This window comes from Bombina bombina, chromosome 5 (genome assembly GCF_027579735.1).
Source record: "Bombina bombina isolate aBomBom1 chromosome 5, aBomBom1.pri, whole genome shotgun sequence".
NCBI classification, from domain to species: domain Eukaryota; kingdom Metazoa; phylum Chordata; class Amphibia; order Anura; family Bombinatoridae; genus Bombina; species Bombina bombina.
Genome location: NC_069503.1, coordinates 844,449,642 through 844,467,282, shown reverse-complemented (window position 1 = coordinate 844,467,282; position 17,641 = coordinate 844,449,642). Strand labels below are relative to the sequence as shown.

Sequence of the window (17,641 nt, the reverse complement as noted above, 5' to 3'; positions counted from 1 at the left end):
CCATAACTTCCTGTCACAGCCCTACAAGGAGGTTGTGGTCTCTACAGGAAGGAATTTATAGCTCAATGTCATAAAACTTCTAGAGTAACATGATCCTGTTTACTATTCAGATAATGCTAGATAGAGGGGGGCTGATTTATCATGTGTCTGGCGGACATCGATAAATGCCGACAGCATACACTGTCGGCATTTATCATTGCACAAGCAGTGAACTGTGCAATGCCCCCCCCCCCTGCAGCTTCGGTGTCAATCAACCCGATCATATGCGATCAGGTGGATTGCTGTCCCCCGCCTCTGAGCTTAACTCCTGTTTCCGGCAAGCCTAAAAGCTTGCACGGAAACAGATTATTTGCCCTTGATAAATCGGCCCCTAAGTCTGTTTTGTGCATGCCCAGTAGAGGCAGAATGCAACTTAACTTTAAAAAATGTCTGCTCTTTTATCTCCCTGAGGGCAGGGGCTACAATGAGAATGTCTAAGTGCTATTATTGCAAGAAAACAAGTTAGTTGTTTTTTGTTGTTTCTTTTTACACAATCAGTTTCTTTTTATGTTTACTTTGAAGTAACATATTTGTATTTACTATAGGAGAACTACTTTATATCCCTTTAAATTTCTACAGACCATATTTAAAGAAAGCGATATAATGCCGTTATAAAAGCCAGTGCAATTCCCAGTATAGTTTCTCTCTGTCTCTACTGCATTGCCACACATGATGCGCTTAGTCCCAGGCAGTTGCTGACTGATGTGCTGTTGAAAAAGTGATGCAACCACAATCATTCCCAGTGTTTTTTTCTGCTGTAGGCATCCTTCCTACACAAAACACCCCACAACATTTACATCATATTAAATAAAAGACTTATTGGCAGCAAAGTTACAATTCATTTTAGTAGTGTTTTCTGGTTAAAAGTTGCAATGTATTTCTTAAAAGGACAGTAAACATAATTTTTTTGGTATTCTTTTTTTCCCCAGTAAAGCACGAATATGAAGAGCTGCCCTTTAATATTAAAAAAATACAATAATCACCTGTCCCTTTAAAAACATATATTATTATACATTAGCATGGCTGCTCCCCACTAAAGGGATTATTGCAGGTATATCTGTACCACACACTTTTTTGGCCGTAACGATACGTAACTACCGCAGCTTTCAAAAAGTCCTTTTTCAATGGGACTTCCATAGCGCCGGTATTACGAGTTTGCCTGTCCGGCCAAAAAGTGAGCGGTACAGCCTATACCGTCAAGATCCATACCGTAAACTTGGCTGATCGGAACAGCCAATAGAATGCGAGCTCAATCTGATTGAACTTGAATCTGATTGGCTGATTCCATCAGCCAATCAGAATTTTCCTACCTTAATTCCGATTGGCTGATAGAATCCTATCAGCCAATCGGAATTCGAGGGACGCCATCTTGGATGACGTCCCTTAAAGGAACCTTCATTCTTCAGTTGGACGTCGGAAGAAGAGGACGGATCCGCGCTGGAGGTCTTCAAGATGGAGCCGTTCGTCATCGGATGAAGATAGAAGATGCCGCTTGGATCAAGATGGTTGCCGGTCCGGATCTCCTCTTCTTCCCGGATAGGATGAAGACTTTGGAGCCTCTTCTGGACCTCTTCAGCTGCCGCTTGATAGAAGACTTCAGCCGGATTATGGATCGCCAGCCCCCGCTTGGGCTTGGATCAAGACTTCGGAGGACGGATCGGTAAACCTGGCATGGTGAAGATAAGGTAGGAAGATCTTCAGGGGCTTAGTGTTAGGTTTATTTAAGGGGGGTTTGGGTTACATTAGGGGTATGTGGGTGGTGGGTTGTAATGTTGGGGGGGGGGTATTGTATGTTTTTTTTACAGGCAAAAGAGCTGAATTATTTGGGGCATGCCCCGCAAATGGCCCTTTTCAGGGCTGGTAAGGTAAAAGAGCTTTGAACTTTTTTAATTTAGAATAGGGTAGGGCATTTTTTTTATTTTGGGGGTCTTTGTTATTTTATTAGGGGGCTTAGAGTAGGTGTAATTAGTTTAAAATTGTTGTAATATTTTTCTAATGTTTGTAAATATTTTTTTATTTTTTGTAACTTAGTTCTTTTTTATTTTTTGTACTTTAGTTAGTTTATTTAATTGTAGTTATTTGTAGTTATTTGTAGGTATTGTATTTAATTAATTTATTGATAGTGTAGTGTTAGGTTTAATTGTAACTTAGGTTAGGATTTATTTTACAGGTAATTTTGTAATTATTTTAACTATTTTAGCTATTAAATAGTTCTTAACTATTTAATAGCTATTGTACCTGGTTAAAATAAATACAAAGTTGCCTGTAAAAACAGAATTTATGTTTACCTGATAAATTACTTTCTCCAACGGTGTGTCCGGTCCACGGCGTCATCCTTACTTGTGGGATATTCTCTTCCCCAACAGGAAATGGCAAAGAGCCCAGCAAAGCTGGTCACATGATCCCTCCTAGGCTCCGCCTTCCCCAGTCATTCGACCGACGTAAAGGAGGAATATTTGCATAGGAGAAACCATATGATACCGTGGTGACTGTAGTTAAAGAAAATAAATTATCAGACCTGATTAAAAAACCAGGGCGGGCCGTGGACCGGACACACCGTTGGAGAAAGTAATTTATCAGGTAAACATAAATTCTGTTTTCTCCAACATAGGTGTGTCCGGTCCACGGCGTCATCCTTACTTGTGGGAACCAATACCAAAGCTTTAGGACACGGATGAAGGGAGGGAGCAAATCAGGTCACCTAGATGGAAGGCACCACGGCTTGCAAAACCTTTCTCCCAAAAATAGCCTCAGAAGAAGCAAAAGTATCAAACTTGTAAAATTTAGTAAAAGTGTGCAGTGAAGACCAAGTCGCTGCCTTACATATCTGATCAACAGAAGCCTCGTTCTTGAAGGCCCATGTGGAAGCCACGGCCCTAGTGGAATGAGCTGTGATTCTGTCAGGAGGCTGCCGTCCGGCAGTCTCGTAAGCCAATCTGATGATGCTTTTAATCCAAAAAGAGAGAGAGGTAGAAGTTGCTTTTTGACCTCTCCTTTTACCAGAATAAACAACAAACAAGGAAGATGTTTGTCTAAAATCCTTTGTAGCATCTAAATAGAATTTTAGAGCACGAACAACATCCAAATTGTGCAACAAACGTTCCTTCTTTGAAACTGGATTCGGACACAAAGAAGGCACGACTATCTCCTGGTTAATGTTTTTGTTAGAAACAACTTTCGGAAGAAAACCAGGTTTAGTACGTAAAACCACCTTATCTGCATGGAACACCAGATAAGGAGGAGAACAATTCTGAAACTCTTCTAGCAGAAGAAATTGCAACCAAAAACAAAACTTTCCAAGATAATAACTTAATATCAACGGAATGTAAGGGTTCAAACGGAACCCCCTGAAGAACTGAAAGAACTAAATTGAGACTCCAAGGAGGAGTCAAAGGTTTGTAAACAGGCTTGATTCTAACCAGAGCCTGAACAAAGGCTTGAACATCTGGCACAGCTGCCAGCTTTTTGTGAAGTAACACAGACAAGGCAGAAATCTGTCCCTTCAAGGAACTTGCAGATAATCCTTTCTCCAAACCTTCTTGAAGAAAGGATAGAATCTTAGGAATTTTTACCTTGTCCCAAGGGAATCCTTTAGATTCACACCAACAGATATATTTTTTCCATATTTTGTGGTAAATTTTTCTAGTTACAGGCTTTCTGGCCTGAACAAGAGTATCAATGACAGAATCTGAGAATCCTCGCTTTGATAAGATCAAGCGTTCAATCTCCAAGCAGTCAGTTGGAGTGAGACCAGATTCGGATGTTCGAACGGACCTTGAACAAGAAGGTCTCGTCTCAAAGGTAGCTTCCATGGTGGAGCCGATGACATATTCACCAGGTCTGCATACCAAGTCCTGCGTGGCCACGCAGGAGCTATCAAGATCACCGATGCCCTCTCCTGATTGATCCTGGCTACCAGCCTGGGGATGAGAGGAAACGGCGGGAATACATAAGCTAGTTTGAAGGTCCAAGGTGCTACTAGTGCATCTACTAGAGTCGCCTTGGGATCCCTGGATCTGGACCCGTAGCAAGGAACCTTGAAGTTCTGACGAGAGGCCATCAGATCCATGTCTGGAATGCCCCACAGTTGAGTAATTTGGGCAAAGATTTCCGGATGGAGTTCCCACTCCCCCGGATGAAATGTCTGACGACTCAGAAAATCCGCTTCCCAATTTTCCACTCCTGGGATGTGGATTGCAGACAAGTGGCAGGAGTGAGTCTCCGCCCATTGAATGATTTTGGTCACTTCTTCCATCGCCAGGGAACTCCTTGTTCCCCCCTGATGGTTGATGTACGCAACAGTTGTCATGTTGTCTGATTGAAACCGTATGAACTTGGCCTTTGCTAGCTGAGGCCAAGCCTTGAGAGCATTGAATATCGCTCTCAGTTCCAGAATATTTATCGGTAGAAGAGATTCTTCCCGAGACCAAAGACCCTGAGCTTTCAGGGGTCCCCAGACCGCGCCCCAGCCCACCAGACTGGCGTCGGTCGTGACAATGACCCACTCTGGTCTGCGGAAGCTCATCCCCTGTGACAGGTTGTCCAGGGACAGCCACCAACGGAGTGAATCTCTGGTCCTCTGATTTACTTGTATCGTCGGAGACAAGTCTGTATAGTCCCCATTCCACTGACTGAGCATGCACAGTTGTAATGGTCTTAGATGAATGCGCGCAAAAGGAACTATGTCCATTGCCGCTACCATCAAACCTATTACTTCCATGCACTGCGCTATGGAAGGAAGAGGAACAGAATGAAGTATTTGACAAGAGTTTAGAAGTTTTGTTTTTCTGGCCTCTGTCAGAAAAATCCTCATTTCTAAGGAGTCTATTATTGTTCCCAAGAAGGGAACCCTTGTTGACGGAGATAGAGAACTCTTTTCTACGTTCACTTTCCATCCGTGAGATCTGAGAAAGGCCAGGACAATGTCCGTGTGAGCCTTTGCTTGAGGAAGGGACGACGCTTGAATCAGAATGTCGTCCAAGTAAGGTACTACTGCAATGCCCCTTGGTGTTAGCACCGCTAGAAGGGACCCTAGTACCTTTGTGAAAATCCTTGGAGCAGTGGCTAATCCGAACGGAAGTGCCACAAACTGGTAATGCTTGTCCAGGAATGCGAACCTTAGAAACAGATGATGTTCCTTGTGGATAGGAATATGTAGATACGCATCCTTTAAATCCACCGTGGTCATGAATTGACCTTCCTGGATGGAAGGAAGAATTGTTCGAATGGTTTCCATTTTGAACGATGGAACCTTGAGAAACTTGTTTAGGATCTTGAGATCTAAGATTGGTCTGAACGTTCCCTCTTTTTTGGGAACTACGAACAGATTGGAGTAGAACCCCATCCCTTGTTCTTCTAATGGAACAGGATGAATCACTCCCATTTTTAACAGGTCTTCTACACAATGCAAGAATGCCTGTTTTTTTATGTGGTCTGAAGACAATTGAGACCTGTGGAACCTCCCCCTTGGGGGAAGCCCCTTGAATTCCAGAAGATAACCTTGGGAGACTATTTCTAGCGCCCAAGGATCCAGAACATCTCTTGCCCAAGCCTGAGCGAAGAGAGAGAGTCTGCCCCCCACCAGATCCGGTCCCGGATCGGGGGCCAACATCTCATGCTGTCTTGGTAGCAGTGGCAGGTTTCTTGGCCTGCTTTCCTTTGTTCCAGCCTTGCATTGGTCTCCAGGCTGGCTTGGCTTGAGAAGTATTACTCTCCTGCTTAGAGGACGTAGCACTTGGGGCTGGTCCGTTTCTGCGAAAGGGACGAAAATTAGGTTTATTTTTGGCCTTGAAAGACCTATCCTTAGGAAGGGCGTGGCCCTTGCCCCCAGTGATATCAGAGATAATCTCTTTCAAGTCAGGTCCAAACAGCGTTTTCCCCTTGAAAGGAATGTTAAGCAATTTGTTCTTGGAAGACGCATCCGCTGACCAAGATTTTAACCAAAGCGCTCTGCGCGCCACAATAGCAAACCCAGAATTTTTCGCCGCTAACCTAGCCAATTGCAAAGTGGCGTCTAGGGTGAAAGAATTAGCCAATTTGAGAGCACGAATTCTGTCCATAATCTCCTCATAAGAAGAAGAATTATTATTGATCGCCTTTTCTAGCTCATCGAACCAGAAACACGCGGCTGTAGTGACAGGAACAATGCATGAAATTGGTTGTAGAAGGTAACCTTGCTGAACAAACATCTTTTTAAGCAAACCTTCTAATTTTTTATCCATAGGATCTTTGAAAGCACAACTATCTTCTATGGGTATAGTGGTGCGTTCGTTTAGAGTAGAAACCGCCCCCTCGACCTTGGGGACTGTCTGCCATAAGTCCTTTCTGGGGTCGACCATAGGAAACAATTTTTTAAATATGGGGGGAGGGACGAAAGGTATACCGGGCCTTTCCCATTCTTTATTTACAATGTCCGCCACCCGCTTGGGTATAGGAAAAGCTTCGGGGGGCCCCGGGACCTCTAGGAACTTGTCCATTTTACATAGTTTCTCTGGAATGACCAAATTCTCACAATCATCCAGAGTGGATAACACCTCCTTAAGCAGAGCGCGGAGATGTTCCAACTTAAATTTAAATGTAATCACATCAGGTTCAGCTTGTTGAGAAATTTTCCCTGAATCTGAAATTTCTCCCTCAGACAAAACCTCCCTGGCCCCCTCAGACTGGTGTAGGGGCCCTTCAGAACCAATATCATCAGCGTCCTCATGCTCTTCAGAATTTTCTAAAACAGAGCAGTCGCGCTTTCGCTGATAAGTGGGCATTTTGGCTAAAATGTTTTTGATAGAATTATCCATTACAGCCGTTAATTGTTGCATAGTAAGGAGTATTGGCGCGCTAGATGTACTAGGGGCCTCCTGTGTGGGCAAGACTGGTGTAGACGAAGGAGGGGATGATGCAGTACCATGCTTACTCCCCTCACTTGAGGAATCATCTTGGGCATCATTTTCTCTAAATTTTGTGTCACATAAATCACATCTATTTAAATGAGAAGGAACCTTGGCTTCCCTACATTCAGAACACAGTCTATCTGGTAGTTCAGACATGTTAAACAGGCATAAACTTGATAACAAAGTACAAAAAACGTTTTAAAATAAAACCGTTACTGTCACTTTAAATTTTAAACTGAACACACTTTATTACTGCAATTGCGAAAAAGTATGAAGGAATTGTTCAAAATTCACCAAAATTTCACCACAGTGTCTTAAAGCCTTAAAAGTATTGCACACCAAATTTGGAAGCTTTAACCCTTAAAATAACGGAACCGGAGCCGTTTTTATATTTAACCCCTTTACAGTCCCTGGTATCTGCTTTGCTGAGACCCAACCAAGCCCAAAGGGGAATACGATACCAAATGACGCCTTCAGAAAGTCTTTTCTATGTATCAGAGCTCCTCACACATGCATCTGCATGTCATGCTTCTCAAAAACAAGTGCGCAATACAGGCGCGAAAATGAGACTCTGCCTATGATTAGGGAAAGCCCCTAGAGAATAAGGTGTCCAATACAGTGCCTGCCGGTTATTTTACAAAATTCCCAAGATTAAAATAATTCCTCAAGGCTATTATAAAATATGTTTATATATAAATCGATTTAGCCCAGAAAATGTCTACAGTCTTAAAAGCCCTTGTGAAGCCCTTTTTTTCTGTCTGTAATAAAAATGGCTTACCGGATCCCACAGGGAAAATGACAGCTTCCAGCATTACATCGTCTTGTTAGAATGTGTCATACCTCAAGCAGCAAAAGTCTGCTCACTGTTCCCCCAACTGAAGTTAATTCCTCTCAACAGTCCTGTGTGGAAACAGCCATCGATTTTAGTAACGGTTGCTAAAATCATTTTCCTCTTACAAACAGAAATCTTCATCTCTTTTCTGTTTCAGAGTAAATAGTACATACCAGCACTATTTTAAAATAACAAACTCTTGATTGAATAATAAAAACTACAGTTAAACACTAAAAAACTCTAAGCCATCTCCGTGGAGATGTTGCCTGTACAACGGCAAAGAGAATGACTGGGGAAGGCGGAGCCTAGGAGGGATCATGTGACCAGCTTTGCTGGGCTCTTTGCCATTTCCTGTTGGGGAAGAGAATATCCCACAAGTAAGGATGACGCCGTGGACCGGACACACCTATGTTGGAGAAATAAATATTAATCCTAAAATAGCTACAATATAATTATTAGTTATATTGTAGCTATATTAGGGTTTATTTTACAGGTAAGTATTTAGCTTTAAATAGGAATAATTTATTTAATAATAGTTAATTTATTTTGTTAGATTTAAATTATATTTAACTTAGGGGGGTGTTGGTGTTAGGGTTAGACTTAGCTTTATGGGGTTAATACATTTATTAGAGTAGCGGCGAGATCCGGTCGGCAGATTAGGGGTTAATAATTGATGTTAGGGAGGGCAGATTAGGGGTTAATACTATTTCTTATAGGGTTATTGAGGCGGGAGTGAGGCGGATTAGGGGTTAATAACTTTATTATAGTAGCGGTGAGGTGCGGTCGGCAGATTAGGGGTTAATAATTGTAGGTAGCTGGCGGCGACATTGTGGGGGCAGATTAGGGGTTAATAAATATAATATAGGGGTTGGCGGTGTTAGGGGCAGCAGATTAGGGGTACGTAGGTATAATGTAGGTTGCGGCGGTGTACGGAGCGGCAGATTAGGGGTTAATAATAAAATGCAGGGGTCAGCGATAGCGGCGGCGGCAGAATAGGGGTTAATAAGTGTAAGGTTAGGGGTGTTTAGACTCGGGGTACATGTTAGGGTGTTAGGTGCAGACTTAGGAAGTGTTTCCCCATAGGAAACAATGGGCCGCGTTAGGATCTGAACGCTGCTTTTTTGCAGGTGTTAGGTTTTTTTCCAGCTCAAACTGTCCCATTGTTTCCTATGGGGGAATCGTGCACAAGCACGTTTTTGAAGCTGGCCGCATCCGTAAGCACCGCTGGTATTGAGAGTTGCAGTGGCGGTAAATTATGCTCTAGCTCCCTTTTTGGAGCCTAATGCAGCCATTCTGTGAACTCTAAATACCAGCAGTATTTAAAAGGTGCGGCCAGAAAAAAGCACGCGTAGCTAACGCACCCCTTTGGCCGCAAAACTCCAAATCTAGGCCTTAGGGTTTATTTTATAGGTAAGTATTTAGTTTTAAATAGGAATTAGTTAGGTAATGATAGTAATTTTTATTTAGATTTATTTTAATTATATTAAAGTTAGTGGGTGTTAGGGTTAGACTTAGGGTTAGGTTTAGGGGTTAATAACTAGTATAGTGGCAACGATGTTGGGGCGGCAGATTAGGGGTTAATAAGTGTAGGTAGGTAGCGACGACATTGGGGCAGCAGATGAGGGGTTAATAAGTGTAGGTAGGTAGCGACGACATTGGGGGAGGCAGATTAGGGGTTAATAAGTGTAATGTAGGTGGCAGCGATGTTGGGGGCGGCAGATTAGGGGTTAATAAGTGTAATGTAAGTGGTGGCGATGTCAGGGGCGGCAGATTAGGGGTGTTTAAACTCGGGGTTTATGTTAGGGTGTTAGGTGTAAACATAAGTTTTCTTTCCCCATAGGAATCAATGGGGCTGCGTTATGAAGCTTTACGCTCCTTTATTGCAGGTGTTAGGCTTTTTTTTAGCCGGCTCTCCACATTGATGTCTATGGGGAAATCGTGCACAAGCACGTAAAACCAGCTCAAAGCAGGTATTTGAGTGCGGTATGGAGCTCAATTTTGCTCAACGCTGCAATATTGTCTGCTAACGCCAGGTTTTTGCAAACTTGGAATAGCAGCGCTATAGGGAGGTGAGCAGTGGCAATAACTTGCAAAAAACTCGTAATCTAGCCGATGGTACACTATGGGGCCTATTTATTATGCTGCGAATGCAGCAGTTTACGCGCGAGCCTTCAGGCTCGCCGGAAACATAAAGGCCGCTGCTTCTTAACTTATGTTTCCAGCGAGCCTGAACTTAACTTATCCACCACCTCTGGGGCAGCAGACAGCAATCAGCCCGATTGGATACGATCAGGTTGATTGACACCCCTTGCTAACGGTATTGGCTGCGAATGTGCAGGGGGCGGTATTGCACAAGCAGTTCACAAGAAATGCTTGTGCAATGATAAATGCCGACAGTATATGCTGTCGGCATTTATCGATGTTGGGCAGACATGATCCACTACAGCGCTATAATAAATAAATAAAAACACAATCTACATATTAGCATTTTGCAATACATTAAAATCGTAACATTACTACATCAACTTATAAAAATTTTAAACTGATGGCACAATAACTATACACTGTTTAGACACAACTATGTAATTTGGAGCTTTCAGTTTTCCTTGAAATGAAAAATAAATGCATTTATTGAGGTTACTGTATCAATATATGTGACTAATCAACACCACAGAAAGATGCGCAAATTATGTCATGAACCTAGAATCTGCTCTTTTGTGACACTGAGTCAGTTGTTGGAAATCATACTCCCTGTGCTTCTCTATAACAAGGCTCAGAAAGTAATGGCTTTCCCCTGGTCAGGCCATCATACTAGTAGGAATTACTGATGCTCAATAGAATAGAAGATACAATATGAATATATGGATGAATGTCTGCTTTTTTACATTTGTATGGTAGAACACACAAGGAGACCAGAGTGAGAGGCTAAATCTAAATTTTATTCATTCCATAAAAAACATCACAAACGATAACAAAGGTCTTATGCGTTTCAGCTCATGCCTTACTCATAGACCGGATCTATGAGTAAGACATGAGCTGAAACGCGTAAGAATTTGCTACACCGGTGGGAGCAGTTATAATCATAATATGTTTATTGCAGTTTGATTGCATATGAAATTGTTGTAATATATTATATAAATTTATATACACATAAGTCTGATAAAATAGTCATGCTAGAGAGCTACACAAGACATATCCAGTCTTTTAGCTTGCTTTATGTTCCAGTTTTAAAGGAGATCCCAGCACCTGAGAGAGACAGTGTTCAATTTGTTTGGCAACTAAGAGGACACAGCCAGCTCCAAAAGCATCAGATAGGAGTATAAAGTTTTGAAAATAACTATAGTGTCCCTTTGTTGGTTGTTACTGCACCATGTAGTGCCCTTACTTCCTTTTATTTTAGCGATCTACTTCCAGTAAGTTTGGGAAAGCGCTGTCTTCATCTGATATTGCCTGGAAGTCTTAAAGGGACAGTCAACACCAGATTTATTGTTGTTTAAAAAGATAGATAATCCCTTTATTACCCATTCCCCAGTTTTGCATAACTAACACAGTTATAATAATACACGATTTACCTTTGTAATTACCTTTTATCTATGCCTCTGCAAACTGCCCTCTTATTTTTTTTTTTACAGACTTGCATTTTAGCCAATCAGTGCTCACTCCTAGGAGCTTCACGTGCGTGAGCTCAATGTTATCTATATGAAACACATGAACTAACGCCCTCTAGTGGTGAAAAACTGTCAAAATGCTTTCAGATTAGAGGCGACCTTCAAGGTCTTAGAAATTAGCATATGAACCTCCTAGGTTTAGCTTTAAACTAAGAATACCAAGTGAACAAAGCAAAATTGGTGATAAAAGTAAATTAGAAAAGTGTTTAAAATGACATGCCCTATTTAAATCATGAAAGTTTTTTTTTTAACTTGACTGTCCCTTCAAGCATTTAAGGACTCTATAGTTGTTATGTCTGCCATTTTTTGTGTGTGTATATAGCACCCCCTAGTGTAAATACCTTTATTTAGGAGGTATTTATATTTGAAATTTCCCACATATTCATACTGAAGTCTGAGGATCAAAATCTGAATGTTAATATTCACATATTCAAATATTACAGTTGATAAAAGGGAAAGCTAACTTATTTACAAAACAAAGTGTAAAATGCCAAGCAAACATTATACATTTATATAGAACATATCATTTTTATCTGATATGCTGAAACCTTTTAACATCTATAGGAGGCTTTACAAATTAGCCAGAGGCTTTTGGAGATTGTGTTTTTTCAGTACTCTTATTTTTAGATCATTGAACAAAAATTGAGAAAAGCAATGGTGTGTCAGTCGATAGCTTTATATTCCTGCTCGGCTGAAGTTGCCAAGCAACAGCAGAGAACACCAAGCTTAAAATAATATTTCAAAGAAAGTAGACTTAAATACAAAATGAAACTAAATTTGGAAGGAAAAAAATGAGGATTTATATTTCTTATATAAAATGTACAGGATGTTTAATAGAAAACCATTGTAATATGTTGCATTGAACACATTTTATTTAAAAAAAAAAAAATGAGTATTGCCCATCAATATAGACAGATATTCTAATAAGGTTAAGAAGGTTAATGGGAAACTAATGTTTGAAACTGGCCAGTTATATTCAATGTGTTAATTTTATATATTATAAAACCAATAAAAGGTATATTTTTGTGTGAATTTTTTTTCAGAAGGCTACATTTTATGGTTATTTGTTTGGTGGTACCCCAGTCAATTAACAGAGATACAAAAAAAAATGTTGGCAAAAGCTGCTAACGCATTTGATTTTCGTTATTGCAAAAAACGCTTATATTTAAAACTAGGCATTTTAGGCAATAAGCCTGCCAAGAGGGCAGTCTATGTTTAAAAACTACAACCCCCCAAGCTAAAGTTACAAAAAAAACATTACAGAAAAACATAAACAAAAGGTATCCAAAATACCCCTATAAAATTAAAAAATCCCCCCCAAAATAAAAACACCCCCTAATCTAATACTAAACTACCAATAGCCCTTAAAACGGCCTTTTGTACGGCATTGCCCTAAGTTTAAGGGACATAATACTCATATGCTAAATCACTTGAAACTGATGCAGTATAACTGTTAAAAGCTGACAGGAAAATATCACCTGAGCATCTCTATGTAAAAAAGGAAGATATTTTACCTCACAACTGCCTCAGCTCAGCAGAGTAAGTTCTGTGTAAAAGGTTATACTCCGCTGCAGCCCAGCTGCAGGTAAAAAAAATAAAAATGAAGAAATGAACAGCAGCCAATCAGCATCAGCAGTGCTGAGGTCATGAACTCTTTTACTGTGATCTCATGAGATTTCACTTAACTCTCATGAGATTTCATAGCAAACTTCCTTTAAACTGAATAGGGAAATAAGATGAGAGTGCACGTAAGCTCGCCCCTTCCGCTGTCCCAGGACAGACATACTGATTTGTTGCTTAGAAGTACTGTACAATGGGATGTGGCTACTGAGAAACTATTGAGGTAAAATATCTTTCTTTTTTACATAGGGATGTTCAGGTGATATTTTCCTGTCAGCTTTTTACAGCTATGCTGCCTCACTTTCAAGTGTTTAAACATTTGGGTATTATGGCCCTTTAAACAGCTCTTTTACCTCTAAAAAATACTAAATCCCCCCTAACAGTAAAAAAACCCACCCACCAAACCCCCAAAATAAAAAAACTAACACTTAAAAAACTAAACTACCCATTGCCCCTAAAGGGGCATTTTTATCATTATTGCCATTAAAAGGGCATTCAGCTCTTTTACTGCCCTTAAAAGGGCAAACAGCTCTTTTTCAAGCCCCAAAGAAATAATAATAAAAAAAAAAAAGATATTAAAATAAAAAAGCCTAAACCTAAGCCCCAAATAGGTACTCACTGTTCCTGAAGCCCGGCGGAGGTCTTCTTCCAGACGGATCCATCATCTTCTATCTTCATCCGGAGTAAAGGTGGCGCGGAGCGGAGGTGCAGAGCTGTGTTCCCGATGCCTGGATCCTCAGCGACAGCGCTCCTCGGCGGCATGGAGGCTCCACTTCATCTGATATTAGTCGTAAACTGAAGATTGAATGCAAGGTACCACAATCAATTTGGAGTACCTTGCATTCCTATTGGCTGACATTTTGAAATCAGCCAAAAGGATTAGAGCTACTGAAATCCTATTGGCTGTTTAAATCAGCCAATAAGATTTCATTAGCTCTCATCCTTTTGGCTGATTTTAAAATATCAGGCAATAAGAATGCAAAATACCCCAATAAATATGGGATACCTTGCATTCAATATTCAGTGTGCGGCGGACGATCACATGAAGAGGAGCCTCCACGCTGCCGCTGAGGACCGCCGCCGCCGATCGCCACATCTGGGAAGACCACTCTGCACCTCTGCCTTCTCTGTGGATGAAGATAGGAGATGATGGACCCGCCTGGAAGAAGACCTTCTCCGCCAAACTTCAGAAACCATGACTACCTATTTAGGGGCTTAGTGTTAGTTTTTTTTTTTTTTTTTAAGATTAGGGATTTGGGTGCTGTAAAAGAGCTGAATGCCCTTTTAAGAGCAGTAAACCAGCTGAATGCCCTTTTAAGGGCAATGCCCATACAAATGCCCCTTTAGGGGCAATGAGTAGTTTCGTTTTTTTAGTGTTAGGTTTTTTTATTTTGGGGGGTTTGGTGGGTGGGGGGTTTTACTGTTAGGGGGGACTTGGTTTATTTTTAATGTAAAAGAGCTGATTTCTTTAGGGCAATGCCCTACAAAAAGCCCTTTTAAGGGCTATTGTGTCAGGGTTTTTTCCCTGTTGTGTTTGCCATGTGCTGCTGGCAGCCATTTTACTCACCTCTCTTCCTGACTATGGTGCATTGTGGGGGATGCTGCTCATTTCCTGCACTTCCTTTTATGGCCAGACTGGTGTGCATCATCCATGTGAGACAGGATGCAGTCTCAGAATTGTGATGTCATCACTTATTATTTAAAGGGCCTCTGTTCAGTATGCTTTGCCTTTGCGTTGTCTCAGACCTGTTTGTGAGAGTTCCTGTGTATTACCTGGCTGTCTGACGTCCTTCCTGGTTCCTGATCCCTGGTTTGTTCCTGACTCTGCTGTTTTCCTTGTTCCAGATTCCGGCTCGTCTGACTATTCGCTTTGGCTCCTGACTCGGCTCGTCTGACTACCAGCTCTGGTCTTGTCTCCTGGCTTGTTATTTGACTTGTGGACTTTTTATTATTTTTTGCTATTAATAAAGGTGTGATTATTTTTGCACTTCTCGTCTCAGTCTGATTCCTGGCACCCTGACATATTGGTAGTTTATTCTTAGATTAGTGTTTTTATTTTATTTTTTTTGGGGGGGGGGGTATTTTAATAGGGATTAGGTTTCATTTTTTTATTTTGGATAATGTGGTTTATTATTTTGTGTAATGTTAGACTTTTTTATTTTCTGTAATTTTGGATTAGTTTAAACTTAGTTTTCTTTATTTTTAAAGTAATGATAGTTTTTTTTATTTTAATTGTAATTTAGGATTATTTTTATTTATGTAATGAGGTTAATTTAGGGGGTGTTCGGTTAGGGGGCCTATTGATTATTTGCTTTGTGGGGTTTGGCGGTTTAGGGGTTAATAGATGTATTAGGAAGTTTGCGATGTTGGGGTTGGCAGATTTAGGGGTTAATAATTTTATTAGGTAGTTGGTTGTTGTATTTTTTTCTTAATGCTTATTGCGGAAGGTTAGGTTTTTTTCTTAATACTTATTGCGGGCGGTTAGTTTTTTTTTTAATGCTTATTGCGGGCAGTTTCTTAATGATGCATAATTATACATTTTAATAGCAATGAACTTTTGAGTTTAATGGCCCTTTACAAGTCTATTTGCCAGCTGCTTCTTAAAGATTTGTTTATGTATCAATAATTAATTAAATGGACATGAAACCAACCATTTTTCTTTCATGATTTGGATAGAGCATGCTATTTTGAACAACTTTCCAGTTTATTTCTTTTGTCTAATTTTCTTGTTATCTTTTGTTGCATACCTTGGTAGGTTCAGGAGCGGCACTGCACTACTGGGAGCTAGCTGCTGATTGGTGTCTGCGCATATATGCTTCCTGTTCATCTAGCAAATTTGAAAATAGAAATAAAGTGCAAAGTTGTTTAAAATTGTATACTCGAATAACAAAACTCCATTACTACCATATTAAAGATAGAATTATGCAGGTTGTTCAAGGAGTTCCAGAAATCACTTTCGAGGGCCACAAGATCCAAATATTTGCTGATCTCTCGCCCATTACTTTAAAGAAGAGGAGAGAATTTAAACCAATTGTAGCAGCACTTCCCAATGCCCAGATTAAATATAGGTGGGGGTTTCCTTTTCGACTGTCCTTCACAGTGGACAAAACCTCCTTTTCATGTGTTACAGTGGAGGAGGGGCAGTCAATCCTAAATAAGCTCCATACTGATAAAACACCACATCCACCAGATCAATCCCCCAAACTTCAGCGGAAAGCTCTAGCACGTTCCTGGACACCAATCCTCAAAAATGGAAAGACACAGAGGAGAAGCCAAGGACCAGAGAGTCCGACATAAGCCTAATGGGTGAAGCTTTTGTTTTGTATTATCTGTTCCCAGATGGTAGGCCTGATTGACTTGTTTGGCTTGCCCTGAGAGTGCAAGTCTAAGAAATTTGCTGCAGATTATTGGACTTGAACCCTGCTATTCAATATGCCAAAGTTTATACATTTAGCTAGGGTCAAATGAGAGATCCACCTTTGTTCCGAAAAAAAAAATGTTTTTTTATTTTTTTTTTATTTCTATATGTATTTTAAAAATTCAGTGTTGTATGCCCGAAGTTCTTTATTTTTTCTGTTCTCCCTTTTTTCATTACATGTTTGGATCTAGAATCCTGGTTTTGACCGAATACGGTCACTTGTTACTTGTTTTATTGTTAAGGTTAACTATTGAATGTTTTTCCATCTCAACAATTTGTGAACTCTATATAGGTATGCTCCATTTCTTACAAATCCTGAAATATATGGTTGATAGTTCTGTGTCCATGAGGGGATGGGGGCCCAGCCGGACAGAAGTTGGTAAGTTCCAATGTTTGTTTTATTTGAGTATCCCACATATAGTTAAAGAATGTCTATAAATATAATCTCCCATAATGTTAGAGGGTTACACTCCAATGTTAAGAGGTGCAAGGCTCTAGATGCTTATAAATCCCTGAAGGCCCACATAGTCTTACTGCAGGAAACCCATTTCACAAAAGCAAAAAACCCCAAATATTGGGATAGAGGTTATTCTACTCAATTTCACGTCACATGTAAATCTAAGAAATGTGGGGTATCTATACTTATTCATTCTAATCTTAATTTTAAGGAAGATGAATTATTAGTAGATAAGGCGGGAAGATATGTTATTGTCAAAGGTAGAATCCATGATACTCACGTAATAATAGGTAACATATATGCCCCCAATGATTCTCAAGTCCCATTCTTGTCCAAGATAGGGAAATTGCTAACTATATGGAGAAAAACATAATTTATGCTTACCTGATAAATTTATTTCTCTTGTAGTGTGTTCAGTCCACGGGTCATCCATTACTTATGGGATATATTCTCCTTCCCAACAGGAAGTTGCAAGAGGATCACCCAAGCAGAGCTGCTATATAGCTCCACCCCTCACATGTCATATCCAGTCATTCGACCGAAACAAGACGAGAAAGGAGAAACTATAGGGTGCAGTGGTGACTGGAGTTTTAATTAAAATTTAGAACTGCCTCAAAAAAAGACAGGGCGGGCCGTGGACTGAACACACTACAAGAGAAATAAATTTATCAGGTAAGCATAAATTATGTTTTCTCTTGTTAAGTGTGTTCAGTCCACGGG

At 40.4% G+C, this 17,641-nt stretch overlaps 1 protein-coding gene across 1 annotated transcript in view; it reads right to left on the bottom strand.

Moving 5' to 3' along the window:
- Positions 1–17,641, bottom strand: part of CABLES1 (Cdk5 and Abl enzyme substrate 1) — a 319,853-nt gene that overhangs the window by 41,630 nt on the left and 260,582 nt on the right. The gene's annotated exons all lie outside the window — the stretch shown is intronic.